This window comes from Leucoraja erinacea, chromosome 25, assembly GCF_028641065.1.
Source record: "Leucoraja erinacea ecotype New England chromosome 25, Leri_hhj_1, whole genome shotgun sequence".
Classification (NCBI taxonomy): domain Eukaryota; kingdom Metazoa; phylum Chordata; class Chondrichthyes; order Rajiformes; family Rajidae; genus Leucoraja; species Leucoraja erinaceus.
In genome coordinates, this window is record NC_073401.1 from 30,667,311 (window position 1) to 30,693,797 (window position 26,487).

Genomic DNA, 26,487 nt, shown 5'->3' on the forward strand with positions numbered 1-26,487 from the left:
AGGTAGTGCATCCGTCGATAACAAGGGAAATCAGGGATAGTATCAAAGCGAAGGATGATGCGTACAAATTAGCCAGAAAAAGCAGCATACCAGAGGACTGGGAGAAATTCAGAGACCAGCAGAGGAGGACAAAGGGCTTAATTAGGGAAGGAAGAATAGATTATGAAAGAAAATTGGCAGGGAACATAAAAACTGACTGCAAAAGTTTTTATAGATATGTGCAAAGAAAGAGATTAGTTAAAACAAATGTAGGTCCCTTGCAGTCAGAAACAGGTGAATTGATCATGGGGAACAAGGGTATGGCGAACCAATTGAATAACTACTTTGGTCCCGTCTTCACTAAGGAAGACATAAATAATCTGCTGGAAATAGCAGAGGACCGCAGGTCAAAGGAGTTGTAGGAATTGAGTGAAATCCAGGTTAGTCGGGAAGTGGTGTTGGGTAAATTGAATGGATTAAAGGCCGATAAATCCCCAGGGCCAGATAGGCTGCATCCCAGAGTACTTAAGGAAGTAGCTCAAGAAATAGTGGATGCATTAGTAATAATCTTTCAAAACTCTTTAGATTCTGGAGTAGTTCCTGAGGATTGGCGGGTAGCAAACGTAACCCCACTTTTTAAGAAGGGAGGGAGAGAGAAAACGGGGAATTACAGACAAGTTAGTCTAACATCGGTAGTGGGGAAACTGCTAGAGTCAGTTATTAAAGATGGGATAGCAGCACATTTGGAAAGTAGTGAAATCATTGGACAAAGTCAGCATGGATTTACGAAAGGTAAATCATGTCTGACGAATCTTATAGAATTTTTCAAGGATGTAACTAGTAGCGTGGATAGGGGAGAACCAGTGGATGCGGTGTATCTAGACTTCCAGAAGGCTTTCGACAAGGTCCCACATAAGAGATTAGTATATAAACTTAAAGCACACGGCATTGGGGGTTCAGTATTGATGTGGATAGAGAACTGGCTGGCAAACAGGAAGCAAAGAGTAGGAGTAAACGGGTCCTTTTCACAATGGCAGGCAGTGACTAGTGGGGTACTGCAAGGCTCAGTGCTGGGACCCCAGCTATTTACAATATATATTAATAATCTGGATGAGGGAATTGAAGGCAATATCTCCAAGTTTGCGGATGACACTAAGCTGGGGGGCAGTGTTAGCTGTGAGGAGGATGCTAGGAGACTGCAAGGTGACTTGGATAGGCTGGGTGAGTGGGCAAATGTTTGGCAGATGTAGTATAATGTGGATAAATGTGAGGTTATCCATTTTGGTGGCAAAAACAGGAAAGCAGACTATTATCTAAATGGTGGCCGATTAGGAAAAGGGGAGATGCAGCGAGACCTGGGTGTCATGGTACACCAGTCATTGAAAGTAGGCATGCAGGTGCATCAGGCAGTGAAGAAAGCGAATGGTATGTTAGCTTTCATAGCAAAAGGATTTGAGTATAGGAGGAGGGAGGTTCTACTGCAGTTGTACAGGGCCTTGATGAGACCACACCTGGAGTATTGCGTACAGTTTTGGTCTCCAAATCTGAGGAAGGACATTATTGCCATAGAGGGAGTGCAGAGAAGGTTCACCAGACTAATTCCTGGGATGTCAGGACTGTCTTATGAAGAAAGACTGGATAGACTTGGTTTATACTCTCTAGAATTTAGGAGATTGAGAGGGGATCTTATAATAATATAATAATCTTATTTATATAGCACATTTTTAGTCAACTTGCATTGACCCCAAAGTGCTTCACATAATTACATTACATTTACACACAGGCAAAGGTGGGTGAAGTGTCTTGCCCCAAGGACACAACGACAGTATGCACTCCAAGCTGGATTCGAACCGGCTATCATCCGGTCGCCAGCCGAACACTTAGCCCATTGTGCCATCTGTCGTCCCTGATGGCACAATAGAAACCTACAAAATTCTTAAGGGGTTGGACAGGCTAGATGCAGGAAGATTGTTCCCGATGTTGGGGAAGTCCAGGACAAGGGGTCACAGCTTAAGGATAAGGGGGAAATCCTTTAAAACCGAGATGAGAAAAACTTTTTTCACACAGAGTGGTGAATCTCTGGAACTCTCTGCCACAGAGGGTAGTCGAGGCCAGTTCATTGGCTATATTTAAGAGGGAGTTAGATGTGGCCCTTGTGGCTAAGGGCATCAGAGGGTATGGAGAGAGAGCAGGTACGGGATACTGAGTTGGATGATCAGCCATGATCATATTGAATGGCGGTGCAGGCTCGAAGGGCAGAATGGCCTACTCCTGCACCGAATTTCTATGTTTCTATGTAAACTAGCACCTGCAGTTCCTTCGTATCAATGTGCCAAACTTTCATGATGTCTCACCACACATCTCTCGGTTTAGGTGGGGCAGGTTGGCAGTCATTCAGCACTCTTCGCGGAGCCCATCCTGTGCGGTTGGGTCATGCCACAATGGCTAGTGGTATGGAGAAACCAACTAAATTCAGCTTATTTCAGAAAAATATTCTGTGGTAAACATCTGTCACTTGAGTTTATGACACTTAGCATATGCCAAACCTGACAGCAACTATTATTAATAGATCCTAATGCAACAGAGGGATGTTGTGGCTGCGGGTTTAATAATATTCTTGGAGAATAAAGAACTGCAGAGCTTCACAAGCAGAAAGCAATCCATCCTGGACGACAGTTGGCATGGTAACCAGCTCCATCCAGGATAGCCACATCTGCACTGCAAAGAGTGTCAGGAGTTCAGCTTAGCCTGTTAGGATATTTCCTTTGCTATTCCAAATGTTCTCTCAATTTCACCAAGAGCTTTTATTAGAAAAATAGTAAAACAATTTAAAAGTGAATAATTGAACATTAGTATATTTAATCTAAGAACCTAGCTACTTAAAAAAAAATGAACGAAGCTGCTCGTCCAGAGCTGTTCGCAGACAAAACTGTTTCAGCATCAAGATTGATTGAAAAATGAATATAGGATCAGGCCCTTCGGCCCACTGAGTCCATGCTGAACATCAATCACTGGTTCACACTATTCTTTTGAATCCCACTTCCCCATCCAATCCCAGCACACATGGGACCAATTAACCCACAAACATGCACGTGTGGGAGGCACCTGGAGGAAACCCACACAGTCAGAGGAAAAACTTCACACAGATAGCACCCGGGCATAGCGTGGAATCAGAGTCTCTGGCGCCAAGGCAGCAGCTCTACCAGCTGTGCCATTCTGCCGCACCAAGATCTCCAAAATGTTTGCCTCAGATACTAATTACCCATTCTTCACCTTCATTGCCCATCTCCAAATATTGAAGGGGGGGGGGGGGGGGAGGGGGGAGGGGGGGTTATTTATGTTGATTTTATTTTAACATACCAATGTTGAATCATGCAGGGAGAGTTCATACACTCATGAGAACCAGCTCTCATTCTCTCAATATTCTCCCCCGATTTCAGTGACCTGCCAAGTTACACCTGTGCTCGTGTCTTCTTTCGTAAACCAGTGGGCCCCACATTGAACCTATTCTTTAGGTATTGAGACGATGGCGATCATTCAAAAGGCATAAAAAAAAGTTGGTCCATCATGTGATATTGGACAATTCGAGTGTATTCATGCAGAATTAATGCCAACTGCACAATACCACACTGCTGTTATGTAACCACCAAGGAAGACTGCCATCCGCTCATCATTTTTGTGCACTTTAATAAAAGTGACTATCAAAAATATCAAGGTCAAGAACAGCTGTCAGCACAGAGGCTCCAAGTTTATTTCTCAGCTTTTTTGAAGAAAGAAATGTTCATAATGTCAAATATTCAAAGCATGAACTCAGAATAAATCCAGACCAACATGTACAACATCATCAGTGCTTCTCACAGATATCATTGAAGCATAAAGAGTTACCTATAGAATTACACAAAGCTGCTGTAAGCAGGCGCTAATACTCACCCCTGACCATAATTGAAGCTAATGTGTGTGTTAATATTCATTATATCAAATTATCTTTTTTCTCCCTGCCACAACCAATGAAATTCAAGGACAAGTTGATATCACTAACACATACAAATCAAGTTCAGCAGGCTGCAGTTTTTATGACAATGCAGTCATTTTCGACATTTCAAGGGATATTTTCTTCAATCATGGGCAACTCAGCAGGTCAAGCAGTATCCGTGGGAGCAGAAGAACAAGGCAGCTTGCTGGGAAATGAATTGTCGACACTTCGAGTTGGACTAAATGCCAGCGTCCTAACTCAAGGACCCAACCCAAAAAATGATCAATCTCTTCCTCCTCCACAGAAGCTTGTCAACCTGCTGAGTTGCTCCGGAGTCCATGTCTATTCCGTCTTGCATATTGGCAGCTGACCAGTATACAGGGCGGATGAAGCAGGGGATACCCATCATAATATACATCAGCTCCTCCAGCTTGACATTTCTCTGCTGGAATTTCCTTTCAATAAAGTGTCTGCGTACAACATGTCATTCTCAGGCATGTACATAAGTACTTGGAACTTTCACATCAGTGACTTGCAGTTAAATTCATAGATTAAAACAGTTAATAATTGAATTAAGGCATTAAGATTGTAACATCTTCCACAAACTAAATGAAGAGGTCCAAATCTTTAAAGAAGTCTGCAGGAGAGTTGCAACTCTAAACGTTGCCTGCCCGTTCCCTCTCCAGACGCTGCCTGGCCTGCTGAGTTCCTCCAGTGCTTTGTTTTGTGCAAAAAAAACAAAAAAAACTAATGACAAGTTTAATACTCAAACGTTTAATTTCCTGTTGGCGCACAATAATTATTTTGGACACTCCAACAAACTGCCAGTGGCTGGCATTTAAATGACATTAAAAAAAGCCAGCAATTACATAGAAAACACATACTTTAAACCCCAAAAAAACTTGAACAGGAATTCAAATGTAAACCTTACTTTGCAACAAAATGGAGACTGGTAGAGAAATATGTACATTTGTGAGACATCTAAATATTTCCCTTAATAGAGAGACCAGTAGCTAGATTTATTCACTGGTGGAAGGGGAATTACAATAATTCATCCACAGAAGCAGTCTGGAACACTCAGATTCATAGGAGGCTGAAAGTTTCAGGCGTTGATGCACAATGTGACGATGAAAGAGGTGGAGGACGGTGCCAGTGTGTGTTGGAACAAGGACTGTTCGATCTAACCAACAAAAAGGCAGGCATAGCTCTCCACTTGCTACACTGCGGTATTCTGGAAATAGTTTCACAAGGAGGACTACATTCTTTAAAGAAGGCAGCTTCCACAACTTGAGGACAATCAGAAGCGTGTGTTCAATACTGGTTTTTCCAGCCACTCTTTCATCCTGACAAATGAAGCAAACAAAAACCTCATGGAATCTGTAATAGTCTAGGAAATCGAAGCAACTTTCAAAAACAAGGCCATTTTATTCATTTTGCACCCAAAATTAATTCAACTCACATGCATGGTCGTGGAAAGTGACTGAATATTAAGGAATTCCTTCATGTCCCAACTGCCATCTTGTGAATGAAGCATTAGGCCACGTTTCGGCCCGTCTAACAGCCAGCTTTTTCTTGCACCACTGAAAGAGCTCGCCTCAGTATGTCAATTAAAATACAAATTAGTTGCTCTTTGTGGGATCACCCCAAGTGCAAATTACTTTACATTTACATCTACTTAACTGCAAGAGCAATTTAAACCCGTTGATTGTAAAAGAATGGAGATACAAACAGGAATTTTGTTATGCAATCGCCGAATCGTGGTTTACATCCACAGCATATTTTCCCCAAATTAGTATCTCTACTTTGGGTTTAATGGAATAAATAAACCATTGGCAGAACATTTAAATTCTGATCATTACAAGCAGACTATGAAGTGATCATCCTCCAGCTCTATAGTGGGATTAGCACAATGTAATCCTTTCAACCATTTCACCATTGCTGGCCTGAAAAATATCCACAATAATTACTGCTTTAAAGGGGGTCAGACAACATCTCTGGAGAACAATTTTAACAAGTAATAGCACAGCCAGCACTATGTTCCAACAAAATCCATATTTATCTTACAGGACAGATGGATGTGTCGTGGGAAAGATCTGAGTATGACCACAGGTAAAGTTGCAGAATATGGAACCGCAGGACATCATGCAAAACAAAATCCAACTTGTTCACCTTGCATTGAGATTAAGCAGCTTCCACTATTGTGTAGCACAGTGCGTCACTACAATACAATGGAAACTGGAGGAACAAAATAGAGGAACATTGAAAAACACCTTAACAGAGAGACGCATCATGCTGAGGACAAAGGAAATTTTGGTGTTATGGATTCAGTTACCTACAAAATACACAAAATAGCCGAGATCCCTAAAGAAAGGCAAGGATTCCATTTACACCATCACATTATGCACATTTTAAATAAAATACATTGTGCTGCCCGTCTTCTGCTAAATCAGTATTTCCGCCGGTCATACAAAGGTTTTGTTCTGTATTTTCGGGCAGCACAGTGGCTCAGGCTCAGTGCCAGAGACCCAGCTGTAATCGTGACCTCTGCTGCAGTCTGTCTAGTTTGCACATTCTCCCTGGCTGCGAGGTTTCCACTGGATTCTCCAGTTTCCTCCCACAACCCAACATGTGGGTTTGTAGGTTAATTATTTTCTGTAAATTGCTCCTAATGTGTTGAGTCGATGGGAAAGAGGAATAAGAGAAATGGTGCAATGGGGTGATCGATGGTCAGCATGGACTTGGTGAGCTAAAGGGCCCGTTTCAATGGTTTGTTTTATTTATTGTTGTATCTAACACTATTGTCGTTTACGCTGAGCTTCATGTGAACAGCGAATTTGACTGCAACCTGGTGGATACGACACAAACTAATCTGAATCAGAGTCCAGTGGTGGAATCAACAGTCCAGCAATAGGTAAATACATAAATTCTATTCCAAACCAAAGTCCACATCTTGACAAATGATAAGAGACACGGCAGATCACATTCTCCAAATTGTTAACAGATGAGAAACAATGGCAATGGAAGGAAACATTATTCTATTGTGACCATAATATATTTCAAGAAAACATCAGATTACAGAGTAGCTGCAGGACAGAGAATCCAAGTGACAGCCAACAAAATTGACACCCAATCTACCTTTGTTCATTTCCATGCAGGACAGAAGAGCTGCTGCCTCACAGCACTGGACAGCCAAGTTTGATCTGCACCCCGACAAAATGTCAAATCAACCTAATCTCCTGGCTGCACACGATCCACATTCCTCCATATTCATGTGCCTTTTGAAAGTCTCTAAATGGCAGTCATATCAACTCAACCATCATCCCAGGCAACACATTCCAGGTAAACACCACTCTATAAACTTGCCCAACCTGTCTCCTTTAAATGTTGTCCCTCTTACTTTAAACCTATGCCCTCTAGTCTTTGACATCTGCAAAGCAAATACAATTGTTCTAAAGTGTGTCACAGGGGGACAAGAGTTTTCTTTAGAGGAGGCACCCTGGTGTGCAGGGAGTGAGAGGCTGAAGAACTTGAATGCTGGTGGTGTAGAAGAGGGGGACTTGTAATTGGGCAAAATCAGAGGGACAGCCAAACAGCAATGGCAGTGTGACAGATGCAAAATCAGGTCAAAATGCAAGCACTGATGGGAGAAAGATATGTGCACATTTTCTGGAAATGGGCATGGTTAGGAATTCACCAACAGTCACAGTTCACATTTGTCCTCTGAGATAAATTTCTTGCTGTGGGCAATCTCAGTGTGTTTCCTCATCAAACACAGAATCTTCAGGTTTTTATGTTTCAATGACATACTGGGCTGGCAGGCTTTTAAATGGCACATTTATATTGCAAACCTACTGTGTGTATTGGAAGCTGTGCAGTTTAGCCCAAAGATAGTATCTTTGGTTTAGCCCCTTTGAACTATATACATCAATGCCACCTTTTGCCACTACTGTTTCAAAGACGACTTTGTTCAGTACCACCTCCAAACGGCCAAAGACTGCATAAAGACATTTCTCACTGGTCATTTTCTACAAATAAAATTTGACTGGGGTTTTCCAACAAAAATTTCAGTTTATCCACAAAAGGACACAACTTGCCAGAGTAACTCAGTATCATCTCTGGAGAAAATGGATGTGACGTTTTGGATTGAGGTCCTCAACCCATAAGACATTTATAAATATTTAAGAAGGAACTGCAGATGCTGGAAAATCGAAGGTAGACAAAAGTGCTGGAGAAACTCAGCAGGTGCAGCAGCATCTACGGATCGAAGGAAATAGGCAACTTTTCGGGCCGAAACACTTCTTTAGTCTGACCAGACATCTATATATGTTCCCCAAGGAATACTCCAGCATTTCTTGTCCTTAATCCAATTAGGGTCATGGAGCTATGCAGCATGGAAATTACTACTATACAATTGGAAATTACTACTATACAATTTCTGCCCAAATTGCCCACGCCAACCAACTTGCTGGATCTACACTTGTCCTGCCTGTCTGCATTTGGCCTATATCCCTTTCCTATCCATTTATCCCTCCAAACGTTTCTTAAATGTAGTTATTGTACCCGTCTCAACTACCTCCTCTGGCAGCCTGTTCCATATACATAACACCCTCGAGTAAAAAAGTTGGCTCGCAGGATCCTGTTAAATATAGAAACATATAAAATAGGTGCAGTAGGCCATTCGAGCTAGCACAGTCATTCAATATGATCATGGCTGATTATCCAAAATCAGTACCACGTTCTGGCTTTCCCCCCACATCCCTCGATTCCCGTCTCCGTAAGAGCTAAATCGAACTCTCTCTTGAAAACATCCAGTGAATTGGCCTCCACTACCTTCTGTGGCAGAGAATTCCACAGATTCACAACCCTCTGGGTGAAAAAGTTTTTTCTCATGTCAGTCCTAAATTGTTCTTATTCTTAAATTGTGACCCTTGTTTCTGGACATCAGGAATTTTTTCCCTGCATCTACCCTGTCCAATTATGCCGAGCTGTAGTAAATAAATAACAGCCTGACATACGAGTTTTTATTGTCCAAGTGGTCCAGAGCAGAGTGAAGAGCCAGCGAAATCGCATCCCTGCACCTCAGAAGTGAGAGGTTGAAAATGTCCGTAAAAACTCCAGCCAGTTGGTCCACACAAGTTTTTAAGAACACGACTGGGTATACCATCAGGTCCAGGCGCTTTCCGGGGGTTCACTCCTATGAAGGATTATCTGACGTTGACCTCTGTGACCGTGAACAAAATACCATCACAGCAAATGGGGGCTCGAGAAGGCACATCAGAGTTCTTCCTATCAAAGCTTGCGTAAAACGTATTGAGCTCGCCAGGGAGTGAAGTTTCACTGACGTGTGCTGCCTCCTGATTTCGCCTTATAGGAGGTGATTGCATTCAGGTCCCGCCACAGCTGCCGAACTACCCTCCTCACATTTTTCCACATTATACTGCATCTGCCATGCTTCTGCCCACTCACCCAACCTATCCAAGTCGCCCTGCAGCCTCATAGCATCCTCCTTGCAGCTCACACTGCCACCCAGCTTTGTGTCATCCGCAAACTTAGAGATGTTACATTTATATGATATGATATGATATGCCATTTATTGTCACTATACATGTACAGTGAAACTGAAAGCTGCTCGTACTCAGTGCATACATACAATTTTACACAAAAAACAAGAAACAGAAAAAACAAAACAGAAGGGAGATGGGGGGGGGGGGGGGGGGAAATACACAAGTCAGGCGCTACATACATATATACAGATGGAAGTCCGTGTTGGGCTGTGTAGTCAGTGCATGTGTGGATTTGAATTTATGGTAGATATAATTCTCGGGAAGCAGCTATTCCTGAGTCTGTTTGTCCTGGATTTGATGCACCTATAGCGCCTTCCAGAGGGCAGCAGGTCGAACAGTCCAAACGCAGGATGGGAGCTGTCTTTGGAGATCTTCTTTGCCCTGCTAAGGCAGCGGGAGGTGTAGATGTCCATCAGGGAGGGGAGAGGGCAACCAATGATCCTCTGCGCTGTCCTGGTTACCCTCTGAAGCCTCTCCCTGTCTGCCTTGGTGCAGCTGCCATACCATGCTGTAATGCAGTATGTCAGCAGGCTCTCGATGGACGAGCGGTAGAAGGTCAGCAGCAGGTTAGAGTCCAGGTTGTGCTTCCTGAGGACCCTCAGGAAGTGCAGCCGCTGCTGAGCCTTCTTGATGACCGCCGTCGTGTTGTCCGTCCAGGAGATATCAGCAGCAATATGGATGCCGAGAAACCGGAAGGTGTTGACCCTCTCCACACACTCGCCGTTAATGTGTAGGGGGACTAAGTCGGAAATTTAATTTCCTCGTCTAAATTGTTAATATATTGAAAACAACTGAGGTCCCAGCACCACGAGTCACTGCCTACCATTCTGAAAAGGACCTGTTTATTCTTACTTTTTGCTTCCTGTCTGCCAAGCAGTTCGCTATCTATGTCAATACCTTTCTGCCAATATCATGTGCTCTAATTTCGCACACTAATCTCTTGTGTGGGACCTTGTCAAAGGCTTTTTGAAAGTCCAGATAAACCACATCCACTGGCTCTCCCTTATCCAATCCACTAGTTACATCCTCAAAAAATTACAAAAGATTAGTCAAGCGTGATTTCCCCTTCATAAATCCATGCTGACTTTGACCAATCCCATCACTGCTTTCCAAATGCGCTGCTATAACAGCTACAAATTAATATTAGACTCCAGCATCTTCCCCACAACCGATTTAAAGCTAACTGGTCTATAATTCCGTATTTTCTCTCTCCCTCCTTTATTAAAAAGTGGAGTTACATTGGCTACCCTCCAGTCCACAGGAATTGATCCAGTCGGGAGAACATTGGAAAATGATAGCCGATGCAGCCATGATTTCTAAGGCCACCTGCTTGAGTACTCTGGGATGCAGACCATCTGGCCCTGTGGATTTATCGGCCTTCAGTCCCAACAGTTTACCCAACACAATTTTCTGACAAATGTGGTTTCCTTTCAGTTCCTCCCTCCCACTAGTTCCTTAAATCCATGGCATCACATCTAGACTACGTGCATTTAATTTTCAGAACTGTCCCTGATTATTTATTCATTTTGGTATCATTTCTAATTGGCCACATTTATTTCTTGCACTAACCATGGATGATCAATTCGACTAAGTACTTTGACAAAAGCCCAATACCTCACATCGAGTCAGATATTTAATGCAATTGAAATGAATGATCACAAGGTAAAACCGAGTGGACAAAATGGTTGTTCCAATTCAATTGATGGACAGTTGCCCAGATGGAATTACTTTGCCAAAAATATTTATTTAAAGCTCTAAGTAATGGAATAATTTAATCAGAATTATTTTCATATTTCAATTAAAACTTATTCTGTAGATATTATTTACGTAAATATCAAAACATCAACAAGGGCACATTATTGGATGGCATTAGACCAGGGACCCAATTAATTTTAGTTCACCAGCTTGTAAAGAGGCCAGATGTTTAATCCCTCTGAAACAATGAAACAGCACAAAGCTGCTCAGTTGGAGCTAGGTTTTTCAGTGGAACTCAGGGAGCCAATAATCAAGCACCTGTTTCACCAATTCCATTTCATCCTTCCCATATTCCCAAGAACTCTTCCAAGTTCTACCATTCACCTTCATGTGGGAAGAATCTGGAGCACCAGATAAAACTTACAATCGCGAGGAAAGCATGCAAATTCTAGAAAGACAGCACAAGGTCAGAATTGAATCCAGATCATTGGGTGTAGGAGGCAGCAGTTTGACCCGTTGTACCACAGTACCAGCCTTCAGTGTGTTTGATGCTGGCCTCCAACTTCTTGTAAACTAAATGCAAAAAACCCCACCAGTTTTTGTAAACGAATGATGGGAAGACTTTGCCACAAGATCCAGGTTTAGAAAAAAAAAAGTAGGATTTCAGCATAAGAATGAGAAGCAGAGATACAGGAACTGAAAATGTGAATTCTGTGAGCACCATGATGCGTTTAGCTTTGCATCAAAATCCCAAGACCAATGCTACCAAGATAACGGCAACAAAAGACTAAAGTACCAAGATATTCAGAGGTCATGCATTGTGAATGTTATCTAATCAGTATGTGTAGTCATCATCTTTAGTATCGTCCATGTCACTCTGCTTTTGCGAGTCATGAAATAATTAATAAGATTCATACGAGAACACCAGTCACAGCAGGCAAGACCTTACCGAGGACTAGGGTGAATAACTTGAGATGCTGAACTTCTTCCATGGGCATAGGAATTCATACCATTTACTTCAGCAACACTATCCCAATACTCTTTCCTTGGAAAAGCAGCCAATATGATCAAAGATTTGTTCCACCTCATCAATTCTACTTCTCCCTGCTCCTGACTGCCAGATAAGACAGTCACATTTTGGTCCGTGTCCCTTCACCTGGACTCTCCACAGATGCTGCCTGTCCGACTGAGTTCCTGCAGCATATCATTTTTCCTCCATCTCTTCCACAGCAGACAATATCCAGCATTTCACTTGCAAAAGGCAACCCAATAATTTGTGAACAAGACACTTTGAATTGCACCACTGAGATCCTGCATGATGAAATCCTTTGATTTAATGAAAATACATTAACAAAAGATCAACAACAATTGATCCAAAAATCTCAGCCATTTCATGCCTAATCTATACATTTATGGATGGAGAGAGTCATTTGGGGAAAAAGTGTTTTAAAATAATTTCTCTGCCAATTTTTACCGTATACCTCAGTGGAAGTAATGTTCATTTCATAAAGATATTTTAATTTTTCATAGCCATTTTAACACATTTAACATTTAAGAGTCGTTGACAGATTTAGCCCTGAAGCAGTTTCAGGATTTCTTGTGTGTGAAGAGATAGGCACCACAGTCTGAATAACAATGAAGCAAATGTCACAGAAGCAAAGGCATGCAAGCACAGCAGACTGATCCATATGCCATGAAAAATTCCTCAGGTGTTGGTTCTGCAAAGTGGATTTTAATACAAACTCACCGTGGACAGCTTCCCAAGCCGCATTCATTTTATGGAAGCTCATATCTAAACTTGAAATTTAAATAAAGATGCAACCTTGAACTCTGTGTGAATAGGCTACCTTTACTGTTGCCATTTTAATCAAATTCGTGGTTTAAATTACACACACAGGAAGAACTTAGAAACGGCTTGGAAACAGGCCTTTCAAACCCACTGCTTCTGCACCGACCAGCGATCACCCTATACACGATCACCATCCTGCACATAGAGACAATTTTACTAACGCCAATTAACCTCCAAATTTGTAGGTCTCCATATACGGGAGCATTGGAGAAAATACACATGTGCACAGGAAGAACATACAAATAGCACTGGTAGTCAGGATCAAACCCGGGTCTCTGATGCTGTTAGGCAGCAACTCTGCCACTGCGCCGTCTTTATGCTGCGCTTCTTTAACCTAAAAACTGTAAGCGAGACCAATTAAAAACATCGCCTGGAATACATGATAACATGCATACAACAAAGCTAGCAGACAAAGTTGCCACATAAATTAGTCAAAATGGCCAAATGTGCAAAAACTGCAGAGCTTGATATAAATTCAGAATTAAAAAAATTCAAAAATAGGGAAAAACAGACTTGGTTCAATAGAGGGTTCCTATCATCAAATTAATTAATATAAATCCTGATGATAACAAGCCAGGGCAACCTCTTAGAAATAGACTCTGCAATTTGACCAGAATAAACTTGATTATGAAGAACCGGTATATTTGAAAATGAAATCCACTTTTTCCAAATGTATTGAAAACAAAAACACATACATCATTAATGTATGCATCTTGCCATTTTCTGAATCGGAATACCCAAAATATCTTGTGTAGGAAGGAACTGCATATGCTGGTTTAAACCAAAGATAGACACCAAACACAGTCTGAAGAAGGGTATCGGCCCGAAACGTTGCCCATTTCCTTCGCTCCATAGATGCTGCTGCACCCGCTGAGTTTCTCCAGCAATTTTGTGTACCTCCGATTTTCCAGCATCTGCAGTTCCTTCTTGAACACAGAGTGGTGAATCTCTGGAATTCTCTGCCACAGAAGGTAGTTGAGGCCAGTTCATTGGCTATATTTAAGAGGGAGTTAGATGTGGCCCTTGCGGCTAAAGGGATCAGGGGGTATGGAGAGAAGGCAGGCACAGGATACCGAGTTGGATGATCAGCCATGATCATATTGAATGGCGGTGCAGGTTCGAAGGGCCGAATGGCCTACTCCTGCACCTATTTTCTATGTTTCTATGTAAAAAGCTGGAGTAACTCAGTGGGGCAGGCAGCATCTCTGGAGAGAAGGAATGGGTGAAGTTTTGGGTCGAGACCCTTCTACTGACCATATCCCAAAATATGTTGTGCCTCCATGTACCCAAAATATCTTTTGGATAATAAGATAACATTGTCAAATCGAAGCAGGACAACCCGAATATGCAATGCAAACCTAGCCAATCATTCAGGAATGCAATTTACTTCAGGGCTCTGGTTCTCGAATAAATCAGCTGCAAAGGGCCATTTTGCCATTAAAATCAGAATTATGCAGCATAGAAACTGACATTTCAGCCAAACTTGTCTATGCAGACCAAGTTGCCCATTTGAGCGGATCCCCTTTTCCCCACCAAGATTTTCTGACTAACAAACTAGAACACTCAAGAGATCTTAACAGAGAGCATGTGGAGATGTTTCCTTTTGTAGAGGAATGTTGACCTTCATCTCATACTTAATGATTCCCATTATCACCTCCTTTACCTTTCAGATTCCAACACTGGCAGACATTGTGTCTCCACTAACTGCCTCAACCTTCACCATCTCCGCCCCATTCCCTCATTCACATGGCCCACCTGCCCTTTTCTCCTCATTTGCTCCCACCCAGCACCACTAGTATCTACCAAGCAATCTTCATATAGAAACAAGGAGCTGCACAAAATGTTTAAGAAGGAACTGCAGATGCTGGAAAATCGAAGGTAGACAAGGAGCTGCACAAAATATTGGAGTAGCTCTCTCTACTCACTGCACCACTGTGTGGATTGTGAAATGTGTTGGAACAGTTTTAGTATCAGAAAGGTGACTTTCAGACAATAAAGTCACATATATGCCAGAACAGATGTGTGCCTAACATTCAGTGAATATCTACCCATGGATCAATTAAACTTTATTTAACTGCACAATACAAGCAAACCTTTTCACAACAATGTATGCTCAGATTGGACTGCAGCAGAAAAAGCAGCTTCAATTATTGTTCTCCGAAGGATAATGTACACTGAACAATTCTTCAATGGGTTCCTGCATGGCACTCACTAGACAGTACAGACAGAAGTGCTGTTTTTCTAATTAATAATTAAAACTGAAGATGCTGAACCCTGATGAAAAGCAAGCGCTAATGCTATTAATTTACAATGTACAGGAGCTGTTCTGTTCTGCCTATTTTCCCCACATCCTCTGGGGATTCGCTTATCTTGCCGTTTTCAAATCTAATACAAGATCAGATGCCATTTCAGACACTGATAACCCAGCTGCATATTTCCAGCATTTCTTGTACTGAAATAAATGCGAGTTTTCCCCCAGACCTGCCAACTGAATATTTTATTGCTTCCCATGGAAGGCACGCATGGAGCAGATTGTTCAACAGTCTCCAGAAATTCCTGTGTACGATTAAGTATTGCTTGAATCTTTGTCTCTAATGTGGTTAACTGAGTTATTGATAGATCTGTCTCAGTTGCCGAGTTGGCATTTAAGCTCCTCTGAGATGGGATAATGTTCAGCCACAGACTCCAGGATACACTGCCTCCACTCAAATGGAATTGCCATGAGGCACTTTCACTTCATGCAATCCCTTTTCCAAACTGCTGCCCACTTTCCCGTGGCTTTTATTTTAGCGACAATGCATCTTTCTCCTCCACTCATTGGGCACTTACCTGAGCATAGATTAGAAACCTCAAATGGCAATATCCATAAAAATGTTTTCGATAATATTGACACACTATCCCCGTGTGTTCTTCCCCCACCCCACGTTTCCTTATTTACAAACTCTCGATTGGTCTATCACTAATACAAGAGAAATATGAAACCTTGCACAGTGGAGCGCACAAATTTTGAACACATCCACCATGGAACCACAACCTGTACACGGGCTAACAAACTCACTCTTCTCGTAGCCCCGTTCATTACAGAACAATTTGAGGGTAATTTTCCCAGCAAAGAAATTGAACTTAAAAATTCTATTGTTTAAAAATTTAAAAAAAACTTCCACAAACCTAATTCTAATCATAATAAAGGTAATGCTTATGAGCTTAATGTTCACAAAATTATGAAAACAGACTTTAGCAGTAAGTTGCCAATTATAACACAGCATTCATGAGGGAATGCAACTCAACTTATTGATAGGAAATGTTTAGAGGGATACGGGCCAAACACAGCAAACAGGACTGATGGGACATCTGGGACAAGTTGGGCCGCAGGGCCTATTTCTGCGCTATTTAACTATAGCTAACTGGGAGAAGATTTTAAATATTTAGTGAAGCCATGAAGCTGGAAGATTAAATGCCAAGGTGCAACTGCACTATTTAGACAAACAGGTTCATTAGACAAGGCAAGGACAGAATAATGAACTCACAAACACATATAAAAATGCAACCTGAAGTGCATACAGTAAAAGACTAGAAAATAGTGATCAAATCCAGTCTTTTAAAGAGAACATTCATGGTGAAGAGGAAGCAACCAGCTGGTGGAATTTACACCTAGCCCCGAGTAAATTATGCCCAGTGCCACCAAAAAGCAACTTGGACATTTACATATTGACCGTTGCAAATTGGCACACAAATTCATGTCAGTATCAAAACCATGCATTGTTTCATATTTAATAGCGTGTAGCCATGTCATTGCTAAGAACATCTATTTCCAGCTTTGTCACCATGCCACCAATTAACCGACACATCTTTGGGATGTGGGAGGAAGCTGAAGCACCCAGAGGACCCCGTGCGGTCACAGGGAGAACGTGCAAACTCCACACAGACCCGTGGTCAGTATCGAACCCAAGTTACTGGTGCTGTGCCAGCACCACCAGCTCTACTTTTGAGCTCTAATTTACAGAGAATAGAATTAGAGAATCTAGCCAAGAATACAATGGGCATATTGTATAGTCGCATAGAACAGTGTTTGCACGAGAATGTAGGCTAAAGCAAGGCTAAAGAGAGCATTGATAAATAAATGGAATTAAGAAATCTGAATTAGATAATATGTGAAACTCAAAATAGTGCCAAATTTGTCACTAAGATTGAATAATCCGTTTTTTTGGCACAACATAAATGCAAGCTGTTGTTGGGGAAATAATTGTTCCAGGAAGCAAAGTTTAGCATCAACTGGTGTGGACCTATTGCACTGGTCACATCTTTCTGCCAATATGACATTGAGATTTAGTTCTTTCCATAATTAATTACCCAGCTGGTTATGTTGATTAAAAAACTTTTTAAGACTTTATTCATGCATTCTTAGGTCATCCTCAATGAATTAAATATTGTTACATGTTGAAACTGGAACCGACTCATGCCACAGTAATGAAACAAAAAAAAACTACACACTAATGTGTAGTGCCAGGTCATGCAACTGAACAGAAAATGCTCCAGTCATATATCATCTCCAGGGAGGTTGATGGCTGATCATTTCCAAGTTCTGGCAAAGATAAAACAAAGCAAAACATTAACAGTCCTCCATGGATGCCACTTTTTATTTTCAAGTTCCAGCGTTTTTTTATGTTTTATTTCTTCCAGATTAATGATCAGTCTCTCAAACTCTCGGTCTTGAACAACGGGGGGTGGGGGGGGGGAAGAGAAGGCAGCACAGTGACGCCTAATTTCACCAACAGAAGTGCTTTGTTTTATTTAATTCTAAAAATATACCAAGCTTTATGGTCGTACACTGCTAATGTTGCAATACGTCAACGTCACAGAACTCACAACTATGGCTATACCACTCCTCCAGCGGTTGCAGCTTCAGAGCATCCCGCATGGTGTATCCCTACTCGATGCATCCCTACACTTTGAAATGTGCCAGTTGACAGCTTTAGCTGGTGTGCATCATCCTCTGGAAGATCAACAGGTTTTATGAACAGTGTTTAAGAAGGAACTGCAGATGCTGGAGAATCGAAGGTACACAAAAAAGCTGGAGAAACTCAGCGGGTGCAGCAGCATCTATGGAGCGAAGGAAATAGGCAACATCAGTGCAGCCAGTCATCAACATGGCTGAACTTGTTCTCGCCCTCAACAGCCACTTCTTTCCTACAAATCAAAAGACGTTTTCATGGACACCTGCATAGGCCCTACCTATGCCGTCTTTTTGTTAGCTACACGGAACAGTTCCCACCACAACTTTTTCCAGTAACACTCCCCAGCAATTTATCTGCTGCATTGACAAATGTATTTGTGCCGTTTCTTGCACCCGACTGGATCTCAATTTTCACCCTGCTATAGATTTCACTTGGACCATTTGTGATATTTCTCTCCCTTTTCTCTTTCTCTGCTTTCATCCCAGGTGGGAAACTATCCACTGAATTCACGAAAAACGCACCAACTTCCACGGCTGCTGTCACTATTTCTCTTCTCTGTCGCTTGCAAGGATGCTGCTATTTTCCCCCAGCGCTCTTCACTTCTGCTGTGTCTTCTCAAGACATCTTCCATTTCAGGACATCCATTCTGTTTCAGGAGACATAGCTTTCCTTTCCGGCTCCACCGGCCTTTCATCTCTTCCCCTAATGAGTCCCATTATCACCGTTCAACCATCAGACCCCAGCTCTGGTAGCCTCCGCATTCCTACTCATCACCCTCAAGCAGATGTCCCCACCTGCTCCCTTCCCTCCCCTGGCTTCACCTACCAACCTTTTCTTTCCATTTACCTCCATCCAGCACCCCCGTGCATCTGCCTCCCAACTCATCCCTCACCCCTCTTTGATCTACTTGCTTCGGTCCCACCACCCTTGCCCGCCTCCTTCTACTGGTCACCTTCCTTCTCCACCCTCAGTCCTCCCGATGCAGGATTTATTTTCATCTAACGACACTGCAAGTTCCTCCAGTAGGTGGTTTGTTGCTTCGCGCACAAAATTAATGTCAACTATACTGAGGGTAGACTTACAAAATTCCACCACTGATTGGTTTATCACTCAAGTTCAAAGAAACTCTGTTTATCTCTAAAAAGTAATCGCCAATGGTAATTTGACAATGATGAACTTGGAGCTACTTAGCATCATTCACAGTAGCGGGATGTCCCTAAGCACTTCGCAGACAGTCAATGACTTGGGAAATTTTTATCACTTACTGAGAAAAACTACAAGCAATTTGCACAAAACACGTTCCCACAAGACCAATTAATGATTCAATACTTTATTATAAAAAAAGACACTGAATGACAGACACCATCCAATGCATCAGGGATAAGTACACTGCCCGCTTCAAAACACTACCATGGAACCTTTACCACCCGTTCAAGGGACAGAAGGGGATTCTACTCAAGCATCATCTGAAAAGGCAGCATTTTGGACATTCCCACAATAAGCTATGCACAAGCAGATGCAAACTTTGCATTCCATGTTCTCCGTGGACTTGAGCCCCCAATAAAGGAGCAACACTTTACATCCCCAGGAAGTGTATCTCAGTTAATAAAGTTCCTGGCCAGATTCCCATCTCACTACAAAAAAAACCCAAGAATCATTACCTCCAGGTTCAAGAACAGCCTCTTCCCATCAACCACTAGGCCCTTGGCCAGGCTGTACAATTCTAATCACAACTCTCCCTCAACACTATATTACTGGGGGCTTTAAGGGTTGCACTAAGATCTTTAGTTTGCTTTATTATGGTCTAGTTAGCCAGTACAACCGATAATTATATTTTTCCCAATACCCTGGTCAATGTGTTGCTTTCATCATGCATCAGCCCAAACCACACAAATCGTTATCCGATCATTCTGACCAGAGATGCTGCCTGACCCACCAGGTTCCACCAAGTGTTTTTGGACAATTAAACACTCTTAACTTGATTCGTACCAGGAAATTCAGAAGTGGGGAGCCTTGGACACAAACAACAATGTTTGATACAATTCCTTCACAAAATTCATGCTCCCCTAGACTTTGATGTGCCACAAACTCACGCTGTTTTAAACAATGAAGGAAACTTTAAATATTTGCTCTTCATCATCATATGATGTAGGAGGCATTTTAGTCCTTGGAGAAATTGCACCACTTGCTTTGCTTTCCCTCATTTCTTCGTAGCCTATTCTTTCTCACACACCCATCAACACCGCCTGATTTTCCTGCCACTCACCTATACAAGGGGTGATATAATAGAGACAAAGGGACTGCAGCTACTGGTTTACCAAGAAAAAAGACTAAGCACTGGAGTAACTCAGCGAGTCAGGCAGCGTCTCTGGAGAACATGCATAGGTGACATTTTGGCTCTTCAGAGTCCCAAACTGAAACGTCACCTTTTCACCTTCTCCAGAGATGCTGTCCAACCCGCTGAGTTACTCCAGCACTTTGTATTTTTTGTGTGGCAGACAACTTGCGACAGTTCCATTGCAACTTGGGAAATGGAATGCAACTGGAACCATGGAGGTAGCCACCATGGCGTGGGGAGAACAAGCAAACTCCACACTGGGCTGCGCCAGTAATGGCTGCCTCACCAACAATGTCTTACCCTTCCTTCTTTGTTGTTTTAATAGCATGGGCTAAATGTATGTTTTAGTGTTTTTTTAGCTTGTTTTATAGGGGGGGGGGGGGGGGGGGGGGAAGAAGAGAGAAACTTTTAAAACATTTCTTAATTTGACGGAGACGTGATTTTTTCCCCCGTATCGTATCTCCGTCCGCGCTGCGGCCTAACATCGAGGAGTTGACGGCCTTTGCTCCAACCGTGGGAGCCTGCGGATTTACCATCTCGGAGCTCGTGATACCTTAGCCAGGGATTGACATCGGAGCTCCAAGCTCAGGAGCCTGCGGACTTTAACATCCTAGAACTCGGGGTTTCTGGTTAGAGACAGACTTCGGGGGCTCCAAGCTGCAGGATCGCCCCGACGGATAGTTCGATTACCCCAACCGCAGGAGAATAAAGAGGAAGAAGAGACCTGTGAAAATACCAAGGTCTTCAGAGATGCAAGGTAGTCATCCTAAGAATGCCCAATCTGTCGGGTACTGCATGGAGTAGAACATGGTTCCTTAAAATTACCTGTTGACCCAGCAATTCAAAAGGCTAACGTTCAACTTGGCAGTTTCACCATTTGTCAACGACAAGCCCCGTTGTTCTTTCGGATGCAAGTGCTTGAGGATTTGTAGATACTGAAAGACTTGATAATGCACTGGCATTAAATCAATAACATTGGTTCTCAATAGAAACATGAAAAGGCCAGCATATTAATAAGCAAGAGTAAAAAGATACCCACAAGAGACAAACTGAATGATTTATAGTCCATTAATAATGAAAGCTTAGATTTAATCCCAAATTTAACAAGATGCTTTCCAGTTACAACATCTGTACACAAACTAAAACAGGTTTCCCCACATACAATTCAAATTTTCTGTGTAGATTAAGTGTCTTATTTTACCCTCAATGCCAAGTGGTGGGCCACAAGCTTCCGGCCATTACTTTCTCTCTGAACTCCACACTTTTCCTATCCCGGTCATTCCCACCTCTCCCCACTCCAGACGGGCAGAAGGTACAGAAGCTCGAAAGCACGCACCACCAGATTCAGGAACAGCTTCTTCCCCTTTGTTATCAGGCTTTTGAACATATATAAGCTGTACTTATATAAGCTGGGGTACTGGCCAATTCACTTCTATCTTTTGCAGACAATGTACCATGTTACATTCCAAAGCAGAGAACTGTATTCTGCCTGTTGTATCTTTCCCTTTGCTCAACCTAATGTATAAGTTTGGCTCGATCGTATTTACGTATAATGTCGGATTTGATAGGAAAGCAAGTAAAATCAACCTTTTCACTGCACCATGGTAAACGTAACATTAACAAACCTAAACCCAACCAAATTATGTTTGTCACGCTACTTCATCTTTTTAATATGTAGAACGAATACGAAGGTGTGATGGGAGGAACTGCAGATACTGGTTTATACTGAAGATAGGCACAAAATGCTGGGGTAACTCAGCAGGTCATTCTCACTGAAGATGGGTTCCGACCCGAAACATCGCCTATTTATCTCCAGAGATGCTGCCAGACCCACTGAGTTACTCCAGCCTTGTGTCCATCTTAATAAATTATGATTACTTGTTTCAGTGCAACGTTATTACGAGTCTGTGGAAGGGTCTCAACCCAAAACGTCATCCCATTCCTTTTCTCCAAATATGCCGTGTGACCCGTTGAGTCACTCCAGCATTGTGTCCATCTTCATTATTGCAAATCAACCGTATGTCACTCGGATCCTTCACATACTAACCATTCATCGGCAATAAATTAAAAAATATACACAGAGAGGTGCTAATCAAAGTTTAAGATATAATCACAGTATATGTCAGACATCAATTAAACCAGAAGTGAATGGCACTTGGGTGCCATTTCAACTTAATTACCTCAAGTGGGGAGAAGCCCAGCCAGTGCACAAAGCAGTTAATTAAGGAAACCATTAGTAAGAAATTCCATTCTGAATTGCTTCATGGTATAAAAACTGTTGCATCTACCGGTATCCATGATTTAACAGATAAGTGATGAGAAAATGTAAATATATATGGCATGTGTCCATCTCCAGATTGTTGGAAATCAGATTCCTTGAATTACTGCAACAGCAATAAACAGAAAAGGCTGGAAACACTCGAGGTTTATTGCATCTGCGACAATTAACATTTCAGGTGATGATCCTTCCTGCTCTCGCAACACATTCGAAATCTAATCGATCTTTCATTCATTTTCTAAGTTCATCAGCATTGGCCATAATACTCCTTCCATTGAAATAAGCGCATTTCAAGCCAACGGTGCCATCATATGCTCATCAACTGGTCCTTCCTATCAGGCTTACTTGCAATTAACTTTACTTTCCCCAACAATCCCAAATGTTGTTGCTCTGCTTGTTTCTACACTACTGAGCAGGACAAACAAACCTCCCTGCAAGCAAATTGATTCCTTTCCAGTACAGGTGCAACACATCCTCTTGAAGACACAAAAACCTGGAACTCAACAAATACGTTACTTTTCTTCATGGATGTTGCCAGACCCATTGACGTATTCCAGCTTTTTGTGTCTACCTTCGATTTAAACCAACATCTGTAGTTCTTTCGTACACATCAGCAGTTGCTACACACCCCTCTTGTACATCTACCACCAGCCCAGGAAGAAAGCCCAATAATCCACATAGCTGATATCCTCCCTCTCACATCTGCTCCATTGCCACACACTAACTTATGTCATTGTACTACAATGTGCCCCACTTGCCCATGACATGAAAATCTACTTGCATAATCCACAAAGTCACACCAATAAACCCTTGGACTATCTTTGATCGGACTTAACTTGCACTAAACATAATTCACGTTATTCCATTTATCATGTATCTGTGCACTGTAGGTGACTTGATTGTAATCATGTATGTCTTTCTACTGACTGGTGAGCACAAACCAAATAAATTCCCAAAGTAACAACATTGTTACTAACATTGGTGCTAACGGTGAAATTCAAACAGAGAACAGGTTCACTGAGCTCCAAGAGAGTGCTCAGAAGGAATGATTGCGTGTCCATTCAAGAAGTAGTGGAAAGGTACAATTTTATGAAACAAACAAAAAATGACATGGCTCACAAATGCATCCACTGATATTAATCTTCATATCAGCATTTAAGATCAGGCGAGTTTCTGTCCGTTATCATCATAATCTAACCCAACACTGCTAAACCAGACGGTCAAGTTATTTTGCATTGTTCCTTGAGAGATTATTGTACAGAATTTCCATCAGTAACACCCCTCGTAAATACTTTAAAGTACACAGACATGTCCTCAATACCTGAACATTAGGTGTTGGACGTAAAGTGTAAAGTGGCAGTGAGCACTGATTGTATGCAACTGTTTTCAAAACTTGACCCCATAACTGAGCAAGACCCTCTCAAAAATACATATTTTTATTGAATCTTACTCAAATGATCCAAGGCCTGAAAAGGAATCTAATTTTTCTCCAAGAGCTGAACATTTAAACCAATTCCTTTGGCATTCCAATACAGAACTGAACGTCTTCCCCTTTCAGACTGAAGCGGACGATAGAGCCAAGTTTCCAGGTGAGTTCGGTGGCATAATTCTGAAGATGTGTCATCACCATTCAAATTTATCTTTTAAAACATCTGTTTATGACCGATCTGGAATCTACGTGGGCATATTTACATTTCACTTTATAAAGCGACCCTCATGCACTTCACGGGGACTGTTCAAAAATTAGCTTTGAGTCATTTGGGTAGATGACTTTGGATCATGTCCAAGTATTAAAAAAAAAACGGATAATTTCATTCAATTATCATTACAGATCATTACAGAAATGTATAAATGTTAACGGTTTGATACACTTAACTTCCTACATAACCAAAGTGCGCTAAACAGCAAATTCGCGCCTGCAGTTTACAACACGTTCACCTGCCGCGATCAGCAACTAAAGTCATTGTTCCACCAACAAAATTCACAATGGTAGAAGTAACAGGGGCGGAGCCGTGATCCTTTAATGCCGCAAACACTAACAGCGCTTTGAATTCACCCTCGCCTAAAAACGGCTCCAGAAGTCAACATTCCGACAAAAAATTGTTATCCATGTAGCTCGGCACAGCAGAAAGGAATTTCAAAACTCCATTATTGGAGAAAAAACAAGATTTAATCTGAACGCTCTTCACTATTCGATTCTATTCTTACAGTACGGATTTTATTATTTTTTTTCTAATCGGCGAAACAAAAAAAGTCCTTCCACAACTCTGGATGGGGAGGGGGGGAGATAACCGAAAAACAGGTTTGCATGTGCGTCGGGAATTTTTTTTTAAATCCATCGAGGCTGTTTCGTTTATCTTTTACATTCGTTTATCTTTTACATTGGAGCTTTTTTGTTACAGTGTTTCTCTGGAACCATTGTGGCTCGTTTGAAATCGCAACTTGATACCACTGAACAAATAACCAGATTTTTTGTTTTTTTAATTTTCTTTATGATCCGGCATTGTTTCACTGTAATCTCAACATTTGTTTGAAATTTTCACGGCGTTGTTCAACCGAGTCAAGGAAAAAAATCCAAATGCACACACAATTGTCCAGTTTACTACATTTCAACACGATACAAAGTGCTGGAGTAACTCGGCGGCATCAAATATACTAGAGGAGCTTTGGGCAGCATCGAAATGGACAGGCAACATTCAGGTTTCCCTGATCCAGCACTTTGTGTTTTGCTCAAAATTCCAGCATCTGCAGCCGCCTTTTCTCTCTCTCTCTCCCCTGGTTATAGATTGCAGTTTATGCATCCTTTTGTTGGGGGAGGGGGCGTAAAAAAAAATAAAAAAAAATAATCTGCTAACAGGTTGTTGAGAAATCATTCCAATGCACAAACAGTCTTATGCATCAACAAAGTCTGATGCATTAAATTCGAACTGTGCGGAAACAGGAGATGCTCACTTCAGCAAATTCTCTCTTGGAAAATAAGTGGCGAGTTTTTATTTTGGTTGCGAGACATACCTGGATAGCGTTGACCCAGTTTTCCTGCACTCGTCCTCTCTCTTCCACCGTCAGGCGCCGCCTCTCGACGTCCCAGACAGATCAATTACAACACCTTTGTTAACTTGTGCCGGACCTCTCCTTGGGCTCGGGCCTCCCCTCCTTTTGTCGTTGCTTCCAGCCTCACTTATAACGGCGGGATGGAAGCGAAGAGTGCAAAGGGGGAGGGAGGGGGGGGGGGGAAGAACTGAACCAAAATAAAACTCAGCTCTTCAAATCCGTAGCACAACGGAGAAGGGAGCGCTTGCACGGGGATGGTCTGGGTCTGAATCTGAAGCGGGTCTTGGCGCTTTCCTGCCTTTCTGAGAAGAAACCTGCCGCAGAGTTTCCCCCGAGGCGCTTTCTCCGCCGAGTAACGTACCTGTGAAGGGGGGAGGACGGAGCGCAGAGCCGGCGAGCTCACGCCCCCAACTGTATTAAATGGAGAGGTCGGAGATAACTAATCCCTCGCAGTGGCGAAAAGCAGCCGCCGGCCAGTAGATGGATGTCTAGCAGGTAATAACGGCCGCTGGCGCTCGGCTCATCCCGTGGCGGGGATCGGCCCGATCTCCTCACCGATCTCCGGACGCCGTCGAGCGACTGCCCTCGTCCCGCCTTCGGCCCGCCCCCAAGTCCCGCCCTCCACCGCCAAACAACCACCAATGGGAAACCGCCGTCCGGCGCTTGACATCACACCTAACCAATCGGGGCTCTCGGCACCCGCAGATGGGCATCGCGATTCGCCAATCGGCGGCCGACTTCTTAGACCGGCGTGGGGACTGTCCAATCGGAACCGGCCGAGCTGGCCCGCCAATGGCCTCGCGCG

The 26,487-nt window shown here is 42.5% G+C and overlaps 1 protein-coding gene across 6 annotated transcripts in view; it reads right to left on the reverse strand.

The window, feature by feature from the left end:
- The window catches only part of arvcfb (ARVCF delta catenin family member b), a 213,969-nt gene extending 187,759 nt beyond the window's left edge, over nt 1-26,210 (reverse strand). For 2 of the 6 annotated variants that reach the window (XM_055655440.1, XM_055655437.1), the window contains exon 1: nt 26,044-26,209. The gene's annotated coding sequence lies outside the window, so the exon portion shown is untranslated. Of the gene's footprint in view, nt 1-25,643 lie in introns of all 6 variants that reach the window. The other 4 variants (XM_055655439.1, XM_055655438.1, XM_055655442.1 and 1 more) reach the window with 3 other exon arrangements.
- Nucleotides 26,211-26,487: the final 277 nt, after the last annotated feature.